This window comes from Oncorhynchus keta, chromosome 31, assembly GCF_023373465.1.
Source record: "Oncorhynchus keta strain PuntledgeMale-10-30-2019 chromosome 31, Oket_V2, whole genome shotgun sequence".
Classification (NCBI taxonomy): domain Eukaryota; kingdom Metazoa; phylum Chordata; class Actinopteri; order Salmoniformes; family Salmonidae; genus Oncorhynchus; species Oncorhynchus keta.
The window spans coordinates 20171745-20190991 of record NC_068451.1 but is presented as its reverse complement, the minus strand read 5'-3'; the positions used below and the strand labels follow the sequence as shown (position 1 = coordinate 20190991).

Here is a 19247-nt window from a genome sequence, read left to right as displayed (position 1 = left end):
TCTGTGACAATGTTTTGTGTGACAAAACTGCACATTTTAAGAGTGGCCTTTTAATGGCCCCAGCACAAGGTTCACCTGTGTAATGATCATGCTGTTTAATCAGCTTCTTGATATGCCACACCTGTCAGGTGGATGGATTATCTTGGAAAATGAGAAATGCTCACTAACAGGGATGTAAACACATTTCTGGCCATCATTTGAGAGGTTTTTCATCATATCGAAAATTTCTGGAATCTTTTATTTCAGCTCATGAAACATGGGACAAACACTTTACATGTTGGGTTTATATTTTTGTTTGTATAATTTCATCAGTCTGTTGTCCTCACTTGCTTCAATATGTCCACCATTGTTCCTGTACCCAAGAAAGTGAATGCAACTGAACTAAATTACTATTGCCCCGTAACACTCACTTCTTGTCATCATGAAGTGCTTTGAGAGGCTAGTTAAGGATCACGTCACCTCTATCTTTTCCGACACCCACTACAAAAACCGCCCCAACAGATCCACAGACGCAATCGTCATTGAACTGCACACTGTCCCATCCCTTCTGGACAACAGGAATACCTATGTACAGTATGTTCATTGACTACAGCTCAGCCTTCAACACAATAGTGCCCTCCAAGCTCATCACTAAGATCAGGCCCCTGGGTCTGAAACCCGCCCTCTGCAACTGGATCAGGGACTTCCTGATGGGCTCACCCCAGGTGGTGAGGGTAGGCAAATACATCTCCCACACGCTGCTCCTGAACACAGGGGCCCCACAAGGGTGCATGCTCTGCTCTCTTCTGTACTCCCTGTTCTCTCATGACTTCGTGGTCACTCACGTCTTCAACTCAATCATAAAGTTTGCTGATGAAACAACAGTGGTAGGCCTGATTACCAACAACGACAAGACAGCCTACAGGAAGGAGGTGAGAGCCCTGGCGGAGTTGGGCCAGGAAAATAACCTCTCCTTCAACATCAACAAAATGAAGGAGCTGATCGTGGACTTCAGGAGACAGCAGAGAGAGCACGCCCCCCTCCACATCGATGAGGCCGCAGTGGAGAGGGTGTAAATCCTCAAGTTCTTCTGCGTTCACATCACTGAAAACCTGAAATGGTCCATCAACACAGACAGTGTGGTGAAAAAGGCATTACAGTGCCTCTTCAATCTCAGGAGACTGAATAAATTTGTCTTGGCCCCTCTCTAAGACCCTCACAAACTTCTACAGGTGCACCATTGAGAGCATCCTGTCGGACTGTATCACCGCCTGGTACGGCAATTGCACCGTCCGCAAAAGCAGGGCTCTCCAGAGGGTGGTACGGTCACACCAAAGCATCACACTGCCTGCCTTCCAGGACATCTACAGCAACCGGTGTCACAGAAACTCAAGGGGCTCAGCCACCTGAGCCACGGCCTGTTCACCCCGCTACCATCTGGAAGGCGGAGACAGTACAAGTGCATCAAAGCTGGTATTGAGAGACTAAAACACAGCTTCCATCTCCAGGCTATCAGACTGTTAAATAGTCACCACTAGGCTGCCCTGAACTCAGCCACTGTTGCTAGCTGTCTACCACCCGGTACTCTATCCCGCCCTATTTACATTCGTGGCCAAAAGTTTTGTGAATGACACAAATATTCATTTCCACAACGTTTGCTGCTTCAGTGTCTTTAAATATTTTTGTCAGATGTTACTATGGAAAACTGAAGTATAATTACAAGCATTTCATAAGTGTCAAAGGCTTTTATTGACAATTACATGAAGTTGATGCAAAGAGTCAATATTTGCAGTGTTGACCCTTCTTTTCAAGATCTCTGCAATCCGCCCTGGCATGCTATCAATTAACTTCTGGGCCACATCCTGACTTATGACAGCCCATTCCTGCATAATCGATGCTTGGAGTTTGTCAGAATTTGTGGGTTTTTGTTTGTCCACCCGCCTCTTGAGGATTGACCACAAATTCTCAATGGGATTAAAGTCTGGGGAGTTTCCTGGCCATGGACCCAAAATATCAATGTTTTGTTCCCTGAGCCACTTAGTTATCACTTTTGCCACATGGCAAGGTGCTCCATCATGATGGAAAAGGCATTGTTTGTCACCAAACTGTTCCTGGATGGTTGGGAGAAGTTGCTCTCAGAGGATGTGTTGGTACCATTCTTTATTCATGGCTGAGTTCTTAGGCAAAATTGTGAGTGAGCCCACTCCCTTGGCTGAGAAGCAACCCCACACATGAATGGGATCAGGATGCTTTACTGTGGGCATGACACAGGACTGATGGTACAGAGATGAGGTAGTAATTAAACAATTATGTTCAACACTATTATTACACACATTGCATCCACTCAACTTATTGTGTGACTTGTTAAGCACATTTTTAATTCTGAACTTATTTAGGCTTGCCATTTCTAAGGGGTTGATTACTTATTGACACAAGACATTTCAGCTTTTAATTTATAATTGATTTTATTTTTGATCTAAAAACATAATTCCACTTTGACATTATGGGATATTGTGTGTAGGACAGTGACAGAAAATCTCAATTTAATAAATGTTAAATTCTGGCTTTAACACAACAAAATGTGGAGAAGGTCAAGGGGTATGAATACATTCTGAACGCATTGTATATATATTACATTTTTTAGGTATCAGTAGAGTCAGAGCTAGAAAGGGCGGGGGGAGGATCAAGTGAACGTGCTGGTTCAGGTTTTTAGGGGGAAGCTGGTTCCACCATTGGGGTGCCAGGACAGAGAAGACCTTGGACTGGACTGAGTGGGAGCTGCTCTCTTGGAAGGGCCAAGAGACCTGAGGTGGCAGAATGGAGTGCTCGGGTTGGGGTGTAGGATTTGAACATAGGCTGAAGGTAGGGAGGGGCAGTTCCTCTTGCTGTTCCATAGGTAAGCACCAGGTGAGCTGCAGCATTCTGGATATGTTGCAGGGATTTGATGGCACAAGCGGGGAGCCCAGCCAACAGCGATTTACAGTAGTCTAGACGGGACAGGGCAAGTGCCTGAATTAGGACCTGCGCCACTTCCTGTGTGAGGTAGGGTCGTACTCAACGGATGTTGTAGAGCATGAACCTGCAGGAGCGAGTCACTGCTCTGATGTTTGCAGAAAATGACAGGGTGACGTCCAGGGTCATGCCAAGGTTCTTTGCACTCTGTGAGGGCAACACTGTGGAGTTGTCATCCCTGATGGAGAGGTCTTTGAGCGGGCAGGCCTTCCCCAGGAGGAGGAGCAGCTCCGTCTTGTCAAGGTTGGTGCTTGAGGTGGTGGGTTGCATCCAAGTTGAGATATCTGCCAGGCACTTTATTACTGCACTGTTGGAGTCAGAAACAGAAGCGTTTTGTTGCACCTGCGATAACATCTGAAAAATATGTGTACGTGACACACACAATTTGATTTGATTTTCACAGTCAATTGGATGCCTATGTCACAGCATCGGACATGTGGAACAGAGAGACCATGTGTCATCACCGCACACAAATCATCACATATTACTAGATCACACCACATGTATCAGTCTACAGATGTAGGATCTTAATATGAGTCCGTTTGCTACAACAGGAAAATAATCCTGCAGCAACAGAAATGTGAATTATTATGTGGATTTTAAGTAATGGAGATTTTTGTAGGGGTTGATACATTTTTCTAAAAGGGAATATCAAGTCTAAAATTTCAGTGGCAATTACAAAATCCATAAGCCTTTTTAAACCTCAAATATACTACAAGTTTTAAATGTTCTGCATTGCAGGAAAGTTCTCTTGCAACAGGGTGATCAAATAAAGATCCCACATCTGTTCATGAGAGCAACGTCTGTCTGTGAAACAAGAGAGAGAATGTGTCCTCATGTCATCACATCACCGTCAATAGGCTACATCACACCAACTCAGTGGGATGTCAACCATCAGAAATATGACACCAGCTTCCATCTCCAACAAGAGAGACAATGTGGCATCATCCCCGCCAACCACATCACAGATCATTCATATCATCACATTATCACATCACAGTCAATGGAATGTCTGTCATATAGATCTCATTTCATTGGGATGTCAACCATTCAAACTGTTTTATCCTCGTTGCCTACCTAACTTAGTTGTACTGTGAGACTTCCACCATGAAGATGCACAATGTTATTATAGGAAACAAAGAGAGAGGAGAGAAAGGAACAGGGAAGAGAGCAAGAAAAGCAAAGAAAGGGCCATTTTCTAATATGCCAAATAACCATGGCGACATGACATCTACAGCACACAGCACATTAGACAAACAATCATGAAAAGGTATGATAAACCCAGACATCTCTAATCTCTGAAAACACACTGTGTGTGTACCAAATGGCACCCTATTCCCTACATAGCGCCCTATGTGCCCTGGTCAAAAGCACTGTCCTATATAGGGAATAAGGTGGCGTTTGGGACTCTCTCGGAATCTGCAGCTTTACTCCTTCACTCTCTGTAATAATAAACGGCTGACAGTAAACAGAAGTGCGTAAGGAGACTGATATGAGAGCAACTTATCAGAGAGAAATGCCAGTCATCCACGCTCCAAGTTCCACACCCCTAATTCCACAGTCCCTCAAAAAAATCTAATTAGTGTTTGTCTCGCTTGATTGGAAAGCAATCAAAATAGCTCCTTACGTTTGTTGTATGGACATCGTGCCTGAGGGTTGCCATTGGAAACCGCAGTTCTGCTGAATAAATCAGGACCTAAACCTGTCATTTCTCCACCCTTGTCCTGATTGTTTTGCCGGAAGCGGTTGTGACGGCAGTTTGGATGATAATATGGTGTTGCGGGTGGTTACTGTCAGTGGTGTCATGGTGTGGGAGTTTAGGAATAAAATGTGTGATATTAATAATGTCTATTTTAGAAGGTGTTGATAAAAGAGAAGTGAAGCTGCTGCAGGGTGGGTGACACTCTGGAGGACGGGGGGGGGAGTGAAATGGTGTGGTCGCCAGCTGCAGAGTGACAGTCTGTCTTTTGCTGAGGGGTGGAGGGGGTGAAGGATAGGTAAGGGGCAATTCTATGCTGTCCACACTGCCTCAGTAACCCAGAGAGAAGTGTCTTTATAATCACTCTGGTTTAGTGTGGCACCTGTCAATCACAGTGCAGAGAAGGTGGGCCACAGAGTGGGCTGGCTGGGACGGGGAAGTGGGGAGGGTGATTTAAGTCTGAGATGCCATTATTACTACTGCTGACACTGTGATTTTTCACTGTGGTAAAAGTGTGTTGGATGCCATGCTAGCGGGTGGTTTGTGGGATGAGAAACACACAACTCAAATGGACATTCACAGGGAACAATGCTGCCGCAATTAGCACCCCTACAGCCAGTTCCTAATGGACAACTAGCATCCCTACAGCCAGTTCCTAATGGACAACTAGCACCCCTACAGCCAGTTCCTAATGGACAACTAGCATCCCTACAGCCAGTTCCTAATGGACAACTAGCATCCCTACAGCCAGTTCCTAATGGACAACTAGCACCCCTACAGCCAGTTCCTAATGGACAACTAGCACCCCTACAGCCAGTTCCTAATGGACAACTAGCACCCCTACAGCCAGTTCCTAATGGACAACTAGCACCCCTACAGCCAGTTCCTAATGGACAACTAGCACCCCTACAGCCAGTTCCTAATGGACAACTAGCACCCCTACAGCCAGTTCCTAATGGACAACTAGCACCCCTACAGCCAGTTCCTAATGGACAACTAGCACCCCTACAGCCAGTTCCTAATGGACAACTAGCATCCCTACAGCCAGTTCCTAATGGACAACTAGCATCCCTACAGCCAGTTCCTAATGGACAACTAGCACCCCTACAGCCAGTTCCTAATGGACAACTAGCACCCCTACAGCCAGTTCCTAATGGACAACTAGCACCCCTACAGCCAGTTCCTAATGGACAACTAGCACCCCTACAGCCAGTTCCTAATGGACAACTAGCATCCCTACAGCCAGTTCCTAATGGACAACTAGCATCCCTACAGCCAGTTCCTAATGGACAACTAGCACCCCTACAGCCAGTTCCTAATGGACAACTAGCATCCCTACAGCCAGTTCCTAATGGACAACTAGCATCCCTACAGCCAGTTCCTAATGGACAACTAGCACCCCTACAGCCAGTTCCTAATGGACAACTAGCACCCCTACAGCCAGTTCCTAATGGACAACTAGCACCCCTACAGCCAGTTCCTAATGGACAACTAGCACCCCTACAGCCAGTTCCTAATGGACAACTAGCACCCCTACAGCCAGTTCCTAATGGACAACTAGCACCCCTACAGCCAGTTCCTAATGGACAACTAGCACCCCTACAGCCAGTTCCTAATGGACAACTAGCATCCCTACAGCCAGTTCCTAATGGACAACTAGCACCCCTACAGCCAGTTCCTAATGGACAACTAGCATCCCTACAGCCAGTTCCTAATGGACAACTAGCACCCCTACAGCCAGTTCCTAATGGACAACTAGCACCCCTACAGCCAGTTCCTAATGGACAACTAGCACCCCTACAGCCAGTTCCTAATGGACAACTAGCATCCCTACAGCCAGTTCCTAATGGACAACTAGCACCCCTACAGCCAGTTCCTAATGGACAACTAGTACCCCTACAGCCAGTTCCTAATGGACAACTAGCACCCCTACAGCCAGTTCCTAATGGACAACTAGCACCCCTACAGCCAGTTCCTAATGGACAACTAGCACCCCTACAGCCAGTTCCTAATGGACAACTAGCACCCCTACAGCCAGTTCCTAATGGACAACTAGCATCCCTACAGCCAGTTCCTAATGGACAACTAGCACCCCTACAGCCAGTTCCTAATGGACAACTAGCACCCCTACAGCCAGTTCCTAATGGACAACTAGCATCCCTACAGCCAGTTCCTAATGGACAACTAGCACCCCTACAGCCAGTTCCTAATGGACAACTAGCACCCCTACAGCCAGTTCCTAATGGACAACTAGCACCCCTACAGCCAGTTCCTAATGGACAACTAGCACCCCTACAGCCAGTTCCTAATGGACAACTAGCACCCCTACAGCCAGTTCCTAATGGACAACTAGCACCCCTACAGCCAGTTCCTAATGGACAACTAGCACCCCTACAGCCAGTTCCTAATGGACAACTAGCACCCCTACAGCCAGTTCCTAATGGACAACTAGCACCCCTACAGCCAGTTCCTAATGGACAACTAGCACCAATGTGGATCTACTATAACTAGTGCAGAAAAGAAAGAAAAACAACATAAATAAGAAAAAAGTATTACCAAGAAAAAATACAAATTCAGCAAGTTTACACAAGGTTGAATGGATGTAAAAAGTGAAAGTGAAGAAAGACAGGAAGTGTGGGTGGGTGGGGGGGAAGGGGAACTGTGTGAATTTTGGCAGTGAATGCTTGAGTGCTTTTCTCTCTTTTCCCCAGTGCTGTGTGAGCCTCTGAAGAACCAAGCAGGCAGCAAGCCTTGCAAATGATTTAGCAACAGCGCCACTTCACTCTATAAACATCTCATTAAAATCAATTATGTCACTCCTGAATGAAATTAAAGCTAAACGCTTTAAAAGCTGGCTTTTCCCTTGTGTCAGCCAATATGAACATTACACCTGACGCTGTCTATTCTTCCGCCTCAATCTGCCTCCTCTCTCCCCTGCGCGCTCTCGCTCTCTCTAGCGCTCCTGTGCTCTCTCTCTCTCGCACTCTCACTCTCTCTCTCCCTTGTGTGCTCTCTCTCTCTCTCTCTCTCTCTCTCTCTCTCTCTCTCTCTCTCTCTCTCTCTCTCTCTCTCTCTCTCTCTCTCTCTCCCTCTAAGTCAGAGAAAGTATTCAGACCCCTTTACCTTTTCCACATTCTGTTAAGTTACAGCCTTATTCTGAAATTGATTAAATAAAAATAAATCCTCAGCAATCTACACACAATACCCCATAACGACAAAGCGAAAAACAGGTCTTAGATATTTTTTCAAATGTATGAAACCACAAAACAGAAAAACCTTATTTACCTAAGAATTCAGACCCTTCGCTTTGAGACTCGAAATGTAGTTGTTTCCATTAATGATCCTTGATTGGATTCCACCTGTGGTATATTCAATTGATTGGATATGATTTGGAAAGGCACACACCTGTCTATATAAGGTCAGAGCAAAAACCAAGCCATGATGTCAAATGAATTGTCCGTAGAGGGCACAGATCTGGGGAAGGGTACCAAAAGCTGTCTGCAGCATTGAAGGTCTCCAAGAACACAGTGGCCTCCATCATTCTTAAAAGGAAGAAGGTTGGAACCACCAAGATTCGTCCAAGAGCTGGCCAAACTGAGCAATCGGGGGGGGAGAAAGGCCTTGGTAAGGGAGGTGACCAAGAAACTGATGGTGACTCTGACAGAGCTCTAGAGTTCCTCTGTGAAGATGGGAGAATCTTCCAGAAGGACAACCATCTCTGCAGCACTACACCAAGTATACCTTTATTGTAGAGTGGCTAGATAGAAGCCACTCCTCAATAAAAGGCACATGACAGCCCACTTTGGCAAAAGGCACCGAAAGACTCTCCTGGTCAAGAACTACAGTGTTAGTGGTGGCTGTTTAACAGTCTGATGGCCTTGAGATAGAAGCTGTTTTTCAGTATCTCGGTCCCTGCTTTGATGCACCTGTACTGACCTCGCCTTCTGGATGATAGAAGATTGAGTTGGAGGCGTGCATGGCCACGCAGTCATGGGTGAACAGGCAGTACAGGAGAGGGCTCAGAACGCACCCTTGTGGGGCCGCAGTGTTGAGGATCAGCGGGGTGGAGATATTGTTATACCTACCCTCACCACCAGATGGGTTAGGGCAGTGTGCATTGTGGTTGCGATTGCGTCGTCTGTGGACCTATTGGGGCGGTAAGCAAATTGGAGTGGGTCTAGGGTGGGTCTGGTTTGCGCATGCTCTGAGGACACGGCTGGGGATGCCGTCTGGGCCTGCAGCCTTGCGAGGCTTAACACGTTTAAATGTTTTACTCACATTGGCTGCAGTGAAGGAGAGTTTGCAGGTTTTGGTAGCGGGTCTTGTCAGTGGCACTGTATTGTCCTCAAATCGAACCAAAAAGTTATTTAGTCTGTCTGGGAGCAAGACATCCTGGTCCGGTTTTTCTTTTTTAATCCGTGATTGACTGTAGACCCTGCCACATACCTCTTGTGTCTGAGCCGTTGAATTGCGACTCTACTTTGTCTCTATACTGACGCTTAGCTTGTTTGATTGCCTTGCGGAGGGAATAGCTACACTTTTTGTATTCGGTCATGTTTCTGGTCACCTTGCCCTGGTTAAAACCGGTGGTTTGCGCTTTCAGTTTCACGCGAATGCTGCCATTAATCCACGGCTTCTGGTTTGGGAATGTTTTAATCGTTGCTGTAGGTATAACATTGTCAATGCACTTTCTAATGAACTCGCTCACCAAATCAGCGTATTCGTCAATGTTGTTGTTGGACGCAATGCGGAACATATCCCAATCCACGTAATCGAAGCAGTCTTGAAGCATGGAATCAGATTGGTTGGACCAGCATTGAACAGACCAGAGCGAGGGAGCTTCTTGTTTTAGTCTTTGTCTGTAGGCTGGAAGCAACAAAATGGAGTCGTGGTCAGCTTTTCCGAAAGGAGGGCGGGGGAGGGCCTTATATGCGTCGCGGAAGTTAGAATAACAATGATCCAGGGTTTTACCAGCCCTGGTTGCACAATCGATATGCTGATAGAATTTAGGGAGTCTTGTTTTCAGATTAGCCTTGTTAAAATCCTCAGCTACAATGAATGCAGCCTCAGGATATGTGGTTTCCAGTGTACATAGAGTCAAATAAAGTTCATTCAGGGCCATCGATGTGTCTGCTTGGGGGGAATATATACGGCTGTGATTATAATTAGAATTCCCTTGGTAGATAATGCGGTCGGCATTTGATTGTGAGGAATTCTAAGTCAGGTGAACAGGAGGATTTGAGTTCCTGTATGTTGTTATGATCACACCACGTCTCTTTAATCATAAGGCATACCCCCCCGCCCCTCTTCTTACCAGAAAGATGCTTGTTTCTGTCGGCGCTATGCGTGAAGAAACCAGCTGGCTGCACCGGCTCCGTTAGAGTCTCTTGAGTGAGCCATGTTTCCGTGAAACAAAGAACGTTACAGTCTCTGGTTGTCTCTCTGGAATGCTACCCATGCTCGGATTTCATCAACCTCGTTGTCAAGAGACTGGACATTGGCGAGTAGTATGCTAGGGAGTGGTGCGAGATGTGCCCGTCTCCGGAGCATGACCAGAAGACCTCTTCGTTTGCCTCTTTTACGATGTCGTTGTTTTGTGTCGCTGGCTGGGATCCGATCCATTGTCCTGGGTGGAAGGCAGAACACAGGTACCAATGTAAGAAATAACATGTAAAAAAAACTAAATACTGCATAGTTTCCTATGCGAAGCGAGGCGGCCTTCTCTGTCGACAAGACAATGTTTGGAGGAAACCTGGAACCATCCCTACGGTGAAGCATGGTGGTGGCAGCATCATGCTGTGGGGATGTTTTTCAGCGGCAGGGACTGGGAGACTATTCAGGATCGAGGGAAAGATGAACGGAGCAAAGTATAGAGAAATCCTTGACGAAAACCTGCTCCAGAACGCTCAGGACCTCAGACTGGGGCGAAGGTTCACCTTCCAACAGGGCAACGGCCCTAAGCATACAGCCAAGACAAAGCAGGAGTGGCTTCAGGACAAGTCTCTGAATGTTCTTGAGTGGCCCAGCCAGAGTCCGGACTTGAACCCGATCGAACATCTCTGGAGAGACCTGAAAATAGCTGTGCTGTAAAGCTCCTCATCCAACCTGACAGAGCTTGAGAGGATCTGCAGAGAAGAATGGGAGAAACTCCCCAAATACAGGTGTGCCAAGCTTGTAGAGTCATACACAAGAAGACTCAAGGCTGTAATCACTGCCTAAGGTGCTTCAACAAAGTACTGAGTAAAGGGTCTGAATACGTATGCAAATATGATATATACAGTATATATATTTTTAAATAAATAGGCAGCAATTTCTAAAAACCCGTTTTTGCTTTGTCATTATGGGGTATTGTATGTATATTGATGAGGGAAAAAATGCTATTTAATCAATTTTAGAATAAAGCTGTAACGTAACAAAATGTTTTTAAAAAGTCAAGGGGTTTAAATACTTTCCGAAGGCACTGTATGCCACGTTATGATAATACAGTGCATCACTACACCAAACAAAGAACCTGCCCTCGCCATTGACAGACCATTGGCTTCAGATTAAAAAACTAAAATGCAGGAAGCTAAGTTAAATGAAAATTAAACTATTAATTCATTCATTACTTAACATGCTAATCATTTGATTTAGTTTTTAAATCACATATAATGATGACTCTAATCTGACTATTCCCAAAAATCACAAGGCCTACTATTAAAGAAAACAAAAATAAGACTAAAGAAAAATGTGGATGTGTCATTTATCGCCTCAATGAAGTTAAACTAGGATGTGTCATTTATCCCCTCAATGAAGTTAAACTAGGATGTGTCATTTAGCCCCTCAATGAAGTTAAACTAGGATGTGTCATTTATCCCCTCAATGAAGTTAAACTAGGATGTGTCATTTAGCCCCTCAATGAAGTTAAACTAGGATGTGTCATTTATCCCCTCAATGAAGTTAAACTAGGATGTGTCATTTATCCCCTCAATGAAGTTAAACTAGGATGTGTCATTTATCTCCTCAATGAAGTTAAACTAGGATGTGTCATTTATCCCCTCAATGAAGTTAAACTAGGATGTGTCATTTAGCCCCTCAATGAAGTTAAACTAGGATGTGTCATTTATCCCTCAATGAAGTTAAACTAGGATGTGTCATTTAGCCCCTCAATGAAGTTAAACTAGGATGTGTCATTTATCCCCTCAATGAAGTTAAACTAGGATGTGTCATTTATCCCCTCAATGAAGTTAAACTAGGATGTGTCATTTATCCCCTCAATGAAGTTAAACTAGGATGTGTCATTTAGCCCCTCAATGAAGTTAAACTAGGATGTGTCATTTAGCCCCTCAATGAAGTTAATTAGTGTTGGAGGATGAGCCAGATTAAGGTAGCAGTGGGCTGGATGATGATGATGGTGATGTGTGTTGGCAGGGTCATCTTTTATTAGGGGGCTAAGCTAGTCGTCTGGGTGCTGGTGTTGTTTTGTCTGTAATGCCATGACATGCGCAGGGCCCCTGGGGGGCCTCTGGCTCTCCAGCCTCTCTGATTAAAATCTGTCTCTCACCAGCCAGAGCTGAGGCCCCGGGCCTGTGTCTCCTCACACTCTCTCCCCTCTCACTCACATCTAAATCACCCTGACATTCCCCCTTCCCTCCCGCCTGACTCCCGTCTCTCTCTGCTCTCTCTCTTCTCTTCTTCTCATTCACTCTCCATCTCAACCCCCCCGCTTGCTCTCCCCATAGACATGATATCTATTAGTGGGCAAAACAAACGCCAAGCACCTCTGCTCTGCCCGTGTTGTACTGCCATGTTGTTGTAGGTCTTACTGCGGAGAACTAGAGGGATGTCTAATTGTGGAGGCAATCGTGACGGTGCATATTCCTGTGAAATTTAGAGTTAATAAACTGAATCCTGGTGTTGATATGAGATCAGTGTGTCTGTGTTTCAGATATTCTGACTACACCCTGCTCATCCAGGTAACATACTCAGCAGGAGCAGAGTGAGCCCCCTCCAATCCATCCATTCCTCCCTTTCTCTACACCTCTAGTCTCTCCATCAGCTCCAATTCTCCACAGCTCGCAGGAGCAGGCCCAATAACACACACACAGCCTCTTGCTGATAAGTAAGTAAACTTTAATAAAGGCTATTTATTGAGCTAAATGAATCATAAAATTGGCCTGTCTCTGGGTGTTATTGTGGGCTGGCATATTGAGTAAAGAGTTTGTTACGGGTATGTGGCAGCCTAGGGGGAGTGAAGGTGACAGAGAGAACACGGAAGGACTTACTCAATGACTGACTACAGCTTTCAATCAACCCTGGCTGTTGTCGGCATGGCCAGCTGCAGTGCACTATGGGACGGTGGAGGTTCTCAGGAGGAGACATAGGGGAGGGGCCAAACTACAGGTCATTTAAATGTCTCCATGGCACCATGGAAGGTTTCTCTCTCAGTATGAACTAGAAACCCCTTGATGTATGTTAGATGTTTCTATTTTATTGAACAACTTGAATACTGTTTTGCGGCTGTTCAACACTATCAAACAGTATAGTAAACATTAAACAGTGTTTAAACAACTCAGAGAATGGTAAATGGTTACAGCAGAGACAGAGAGTGTGTGTGTGTGTGTGTGTGTGTGTGTGTGTGTGTGTGTGTGTGTGTGTGTGTGTGTGTGTGTGTGTGTGTGTGTGTGTGTGTGTGTGTGTGTGTGTGTGTGTGTGTGTGTGTGTGTGTGTGTGTGTGTGTGTGTGTGTGTGTGTGTGTGTGTGTGTGTGTGTGTGTGTGTGTGTGTGTGTGTGTGTGTGTGTGTGTGTGTGTGTGTGTGTGTGTGTGTGTAGAGAGAGGACTCCGTTGAGGCTGTTGCTTATTTCTGTGACTGCCTCAGGCCATATTCCAGATGGTTTAATGTTCTTTGCTTTTAACCAAAATGAAACATTTTACTTCTAAATATTTCCTATGGAGCTGACTGTTCTCCTCCAATCTGCCTCTGATGACCTCTTACAAATTATAAATGTAGAAAAATCTCTGTTCAACTAAAGGTCATTTTATGTTTGAAGATAAAAACGGTAACAATAGAACAGAGTAAGAGACCGACTGCGCCTTTAACCTTTAACCATTAGAATCTGGTCATGAGACTTAGGCTCAATAGGAGAGAAGATTGACTGTTAAACCTAGCTTTATTATGGCTGTTGTTTTCCATTGTAATGACAATTTGCTCTCCCTCCCTCTCTCTCTCTCTCCACCCCATCACAGTCTTAAACATATGTCTGAAATAAGTCTTGAAGATGACTGGCTAGTGGTTGCCAACAACTGTGTGCATGTGTGTGTGCACACACAAATCTCCAAGTCAGCGACCAAAATGTGTAGAGATGACTGGGTGATGACAACAGGGCCTCTGGTCCACTCCAGCCCAGCATCATCGCTGTCTATTGATCCTGGTTAGGCATCTCTTGAACACGCTCATGTACCTCAATGAACCATTCTACAAGTTCAACAAGCTTCCTTTCACACACACACTGACCAAATGTCAGGATTCTCACCCTACACACGGAATGTTAATAACCTGTAAAGCATGCGCTGTTTTCCTACTAATAAACTAATCAAAAAAAGAAATGTCCCTTTTTCAGGACCCTGTCCTTCAAAGATAATTCGTAAAAATCCAAATAACTTAACAGATCTTCATTGTAAAGGGTTTAAACACTGTTTCACGTGCTTGTTCAATGAACCATCGAAAGCCAAGTTAACAGATTACCGACTATTTCGAATCCCACCGTACCATCTCCGCTATGCAATCTGGTTTCAGAGCTGGTCATGGGTGCACCTCAGCCTGTCACGTCCGTTATAAAGATGAGACCAAGGCGTAGCATGAGTAGAGTTCCACATTTCTAATAGAACCGAAACTCAACAAAACAAACGTGACAGTATACGAATAGTGCAGACAGGCAACTAAACATAGAACAAGATCTCACAAACACCAAAGGGAAATGGCTGCCTAAATATGAACCCCAATCAGAGACAACGATAAACAGCTGTCTCTGATTGGGAACCATATCAGGCCAACATAGAATTACAAAAACCCCTAGACCTACAAAACCCTAGACATACAAAAACCCTAGACAATACAAAACTAGCGTACCCACCCTAGTCACACACTGACCTAACCAAAATATAAAGAAAACAGAGATATCTCAGGTCAGGGCGTGACACAGCCACGCTCAAGTTCCTAAACGATATCATAACCGCCACCGATAAGAGACATTACTGTGCAACCGTATTCATCGACCTGGCCAAGGCTTTCGACTCTGTCAATCACCACATTCTTATCGGCAGACTAAATAGCCTTGGTTTCTCAAATGACTGCCTCGCCTGGTTCACCAACTTCTTCTCTGATAGAGTTCAGTGTGTCAAATCGGAGGGCCTGTTGTCCGGACCTCTGGCAGTTTCTATGGGGATGCCACAGGGTTCAATTCTCGGGCCGACTCTCTTCTCTGTATACATCAATGATGTTGCTCTTGCTGCTGGCGATTCTCTGATCCACCTCTACGCAGACCATGTGTTAACCACCCTCCGGACAAGCTTCAATGCCATTCAACTTTCCTTCCGTTGCCTCCAACTGCTCTTAAATGCAAGTAAAACTAAATGCATGGTCTTCAACCGATCACTGCCCACACCTGCCCGCCTGTCCTGCATCACTACTCTGGACGGTTCTACAACTACAACTACAATTACCTAGGGGTCTGGTTAGACTGTAAACTCTCTTTCCAGACTCACATTAAGCATCTCCAATCCAAAACTACATCTAGAATCGGCTTCCTATTTCGCAACAAAGCATCCTTCACTCATGCTGCCAAACATACTCGTAAAACTGACCACCCTACCGATCCTCGACTTCGGCGATGTCATTTACAAAATAGCCCCCAACACTCTACTCAACAAATTGGATGCAGTCTATCACAGTGCCATCCGTTTTGTCTACAAAGCCCCATATACTACCCACCATTGCAACCTGTACGCTCTTGTTGGCTGGCCCTCGCTTCATACTCGTCGCCAAACCGACTGGCTCCAGGTCATTACAAGTCTCTGCTAGGTAAAGTCTCCCCTTATCTCAGCTCACTGGTCACCATAGCAGCACCCACCCGTAGCACACGCTCCAGCAGATATATCTCACTAGTCACCCTCAAAGCCAATTCCTACTTTGGCCGCCTTTCCTTCCAGTTCTCTGCTGCCAACGACTGGAACAAACTTCAAAAGTCACTGAAGCTGGAGTCTCATATCTCCCTCACTAGCTTTAAGCACCAGCTCACAGATCACTGTACCTATACATAGCCCATCTGTAAATAGCCCATCCAACTACCTCATCCCCACACTGTATTTGTTTATGTATCTTGCTCCTTTGCACCCCAGTATCTCTACTTGCACATCATCATCTGCACAGCAATCACTCGCATGTTTAATTGGTATATTGTAAATAGGCCACCATGGCCTATTTATTGCCTTACCTCCCTTATCTTACCTCATTTGCACACACTGTATATAGACTTTTTACTACTGTATTATTGACTGTATGTTAGTTTAGTCCATGTGTAACTCTGTGTTGTTGTATGTGTCGAAATGCTTTGCTTCATTCTTGGCCAGGTCGCAGTTGTAAATGAGAACTTGTTCACAACTAGCCTACCTGGTAAAATAAAGGTGAAAAAAACGACACTAACAGCTTACAGACGGTAGGCAATTAAGGTCACAGCTATGAAAACTTAGGACACTAAAGAGGCCTTTCTACTGACTCTGAAAAACACATTCCCAGGCACATTCCCAGGGTCCCTGCTCATCTCAATGTGCTTCAGGCATGCTGCACGGAGGCATGATGACTGCAGATGTGGCCAGGGCAATACATTGCAATGTCTGTACTGAGACACCTAAGACAGCGCTACAGGGAGACAGGATGGACAGCTGATCGTCCTCGCAGTGGAATACCACTTGTAACAACACCTGCACAGGATCGGTACATCCGAACATCACACCCGCGAGACAGGTACAGGATGGCAACAACAACTGCCTGAATTACACCAGGAATGCACAATCCCTCCATCAGTGCTCAGACTGTCCGCAATAGGCTGCGAGAGGCTAGACTGAGGGCTTGTAAGCCTATTGTAAGGCAGGTCCTCACCAGACATCACCGGCAACAATGTCAACTATGGGTACAAACTTACCGTCGCTGTACCTGACAGGACTGGCAAAAAGTGCTCTTCACTGACAAGTCTCGGTTTTGTCTCACCAGGGGTGATGGTCGGATTCGCGTTTATCATCGAAGGGATGAGAGTTACACTGAGGCCTGTTCTCTGGAGTGGGATCGATTTGGAGGTGGAGGGTCCGTCATGGTCTGGAGCGGTGTGCCACAGCATCATCGGACTGAGCTTGTTGTCATTACAGGAAATCTCAATGCTGTGCATTACAGGGAAAACATCCTCCTCCCTCATGTGGTACCCTTCCTGCAGGCTCATCCTGACATGACCCTCCAGCATGACAATGCCACCAGCTATACTGCTCATTCTGTGCATAATTTTCAGCAATACAGAAATGTCAGTGTTCTGCCATGGCCAATGAAAAGCCCGGATCTCAATCCCATTGAGCACATCTGGGACCTGTTGGATCGGAGGGTGAGGGCTAGGGCCATTCCCCCCAGAAATGTCCGGGAACTTACAGGTGCCTTGGTGGAAGAGTGGGGTAACATCTCACAGCAAGAACTGGCAAATCTGGTGCAGTCCATGAGGAGGAGTTGCACTGCAGTACTTAATGCAGCTGGTAGCCACACCAGATACTGACTGTTGACTGTGTCACGACGCTGGCCTGGGGGTAGGTTTATGACAGTCATAAATACCTCTCCCCCCTTTTTCCTCTCTCTACGCTACTGATGTGACTATTTAAAATTCATAGAGATTCTGGGAACATCAGAAGGAGGGGGAAATTAACCATATTCTAGTAATCCAACCCGTTGAACATATGCGTTGGTACTTAATTAATATGATGTCAGTTCGGTGTCATCTGAGACATTCTCATCAATGATAGGATGACATAAACTCTACAGTGGAAAGTCTACACATTATAGTTATCAGATTCACATGGAAATGTTGTGCAATTTAAATGTTTGAATATTCAATTATTCGTGATGGGATGAAATGTGATTTTAGCTTCTAAAATGTGAGAATTGGGTTTTCATGAGTGAATTAGGCCTGACTCAGTGGCCCGCCCACGTGAAGAGACATTGGTTATAAACTATAAAATACACCCTCCTCTATATAAAGCCTTGATGACAATATAACTTTCTGTTCCGGGTACATTAGGATGATGATCCGATGTCAGAAGGGTTCAGATAATAACTACAGAATGAAGCCAACCTCAGCGTGAGCTTTGGTTGCGAATGGTATGAACTTTGAACTCTTATTCACTACAGACGTGATACCTCCTAGCCATTGAGTTAGCAACAGCAGCTGCAAACGTGGGCTAGGAAAGAACAGACAGAGTATTCCGTCTACCACTCAATGATGTTACTACAACGTATCCAGTTTACCACCAGAGACATTCTTCCGAGGACAGGAAGATCTCTGTTGGCCAACACGACCAGCATCTACGACCAACCTACCTGAAGCGCAGCTCAGAGTAAATATTTATTGCATTTTCCTTTTTCAAATGCGCGGTAATTTAGAATGCATAAGATTCTGTAATTACAATAGAGTAGTTGCCTACGGCCAGATAGAGACATCGCTTCTCCCTTTGTTCTTCAGTCTTCCCGCTCTTTCACTCAAACCCAGACCCAATTTCTTTGTGTAACCAGCTGTCATATCTGTTCCGTCCGCTAGGGACGTTTTCCTTTATGACATACTTTGTAATCAAGGTCTGATTAATTCTGTGTGATTAGTTAGGTATTAAGTAAATAAATAATTAAGCCCAATTTTGTATTGCTGATTCAACTTAGCCTTGGTTCGTGAAGATAACCAATAATTTACAACTTTCAGATGAGACTGAAATAAGGTGATGATTAATATTGACTGCTATTGATATAAAATACTAGGTCTTTAAGAGTTTATTTGGAATATAACTGCTCTATAAATATTATTTTGTGGTGCCCCGACTTTCTAGTTAATTACATTTACATGATTAGCTCAATCAGGTAATATTAATTACAGAGAAAACATTTTATAGAATAGCATATCATATCACTTAATCCGGCATAGCCAAAGACACGACAACTGTTACTTTTGATTTTGACTCCCCTTTGTTCAGGGACACATTATTCCATTTCTGTTAGTCACATGTCTGTGGAACTTGTTCGGTTTGTCTCAGTTGTTGATTCTTATGTTCATACAAATATCAAATCAAATGTATTTATTTTTCACATACACATGGCTAGCAGATGTTAATGCGAGTGTAGTGTAATGCTTGTGCTTCTAGTTCCGACAATGCAGTAATAACCAAACGAGTAATCTAACCTAACAATTCCAAAACTACTACCTTATACACACAAGTGTAAAGGGATAAAGAATATGTACATAAAGATATATGAATGAGTGATGGTACAGAACGGCATAG

The 19247-nt window shown here is 44.9% G+C and overlaps 1 protein-coding gene across 1 annotated transcript in view; it reads right to left on the bottom strand.

Moving 5' to 3' along the window:
- LOC118367756 (glutamate receptor ionotropic, kainate 2-like) overlaps positions 1–19247 on the bottom strand; it is a 301405-nt gene that overhangs the window by 167065 nt on the left and 115093 nt on the right. The gene's annotated exons all lie outside the window — the stretch shown is intronic.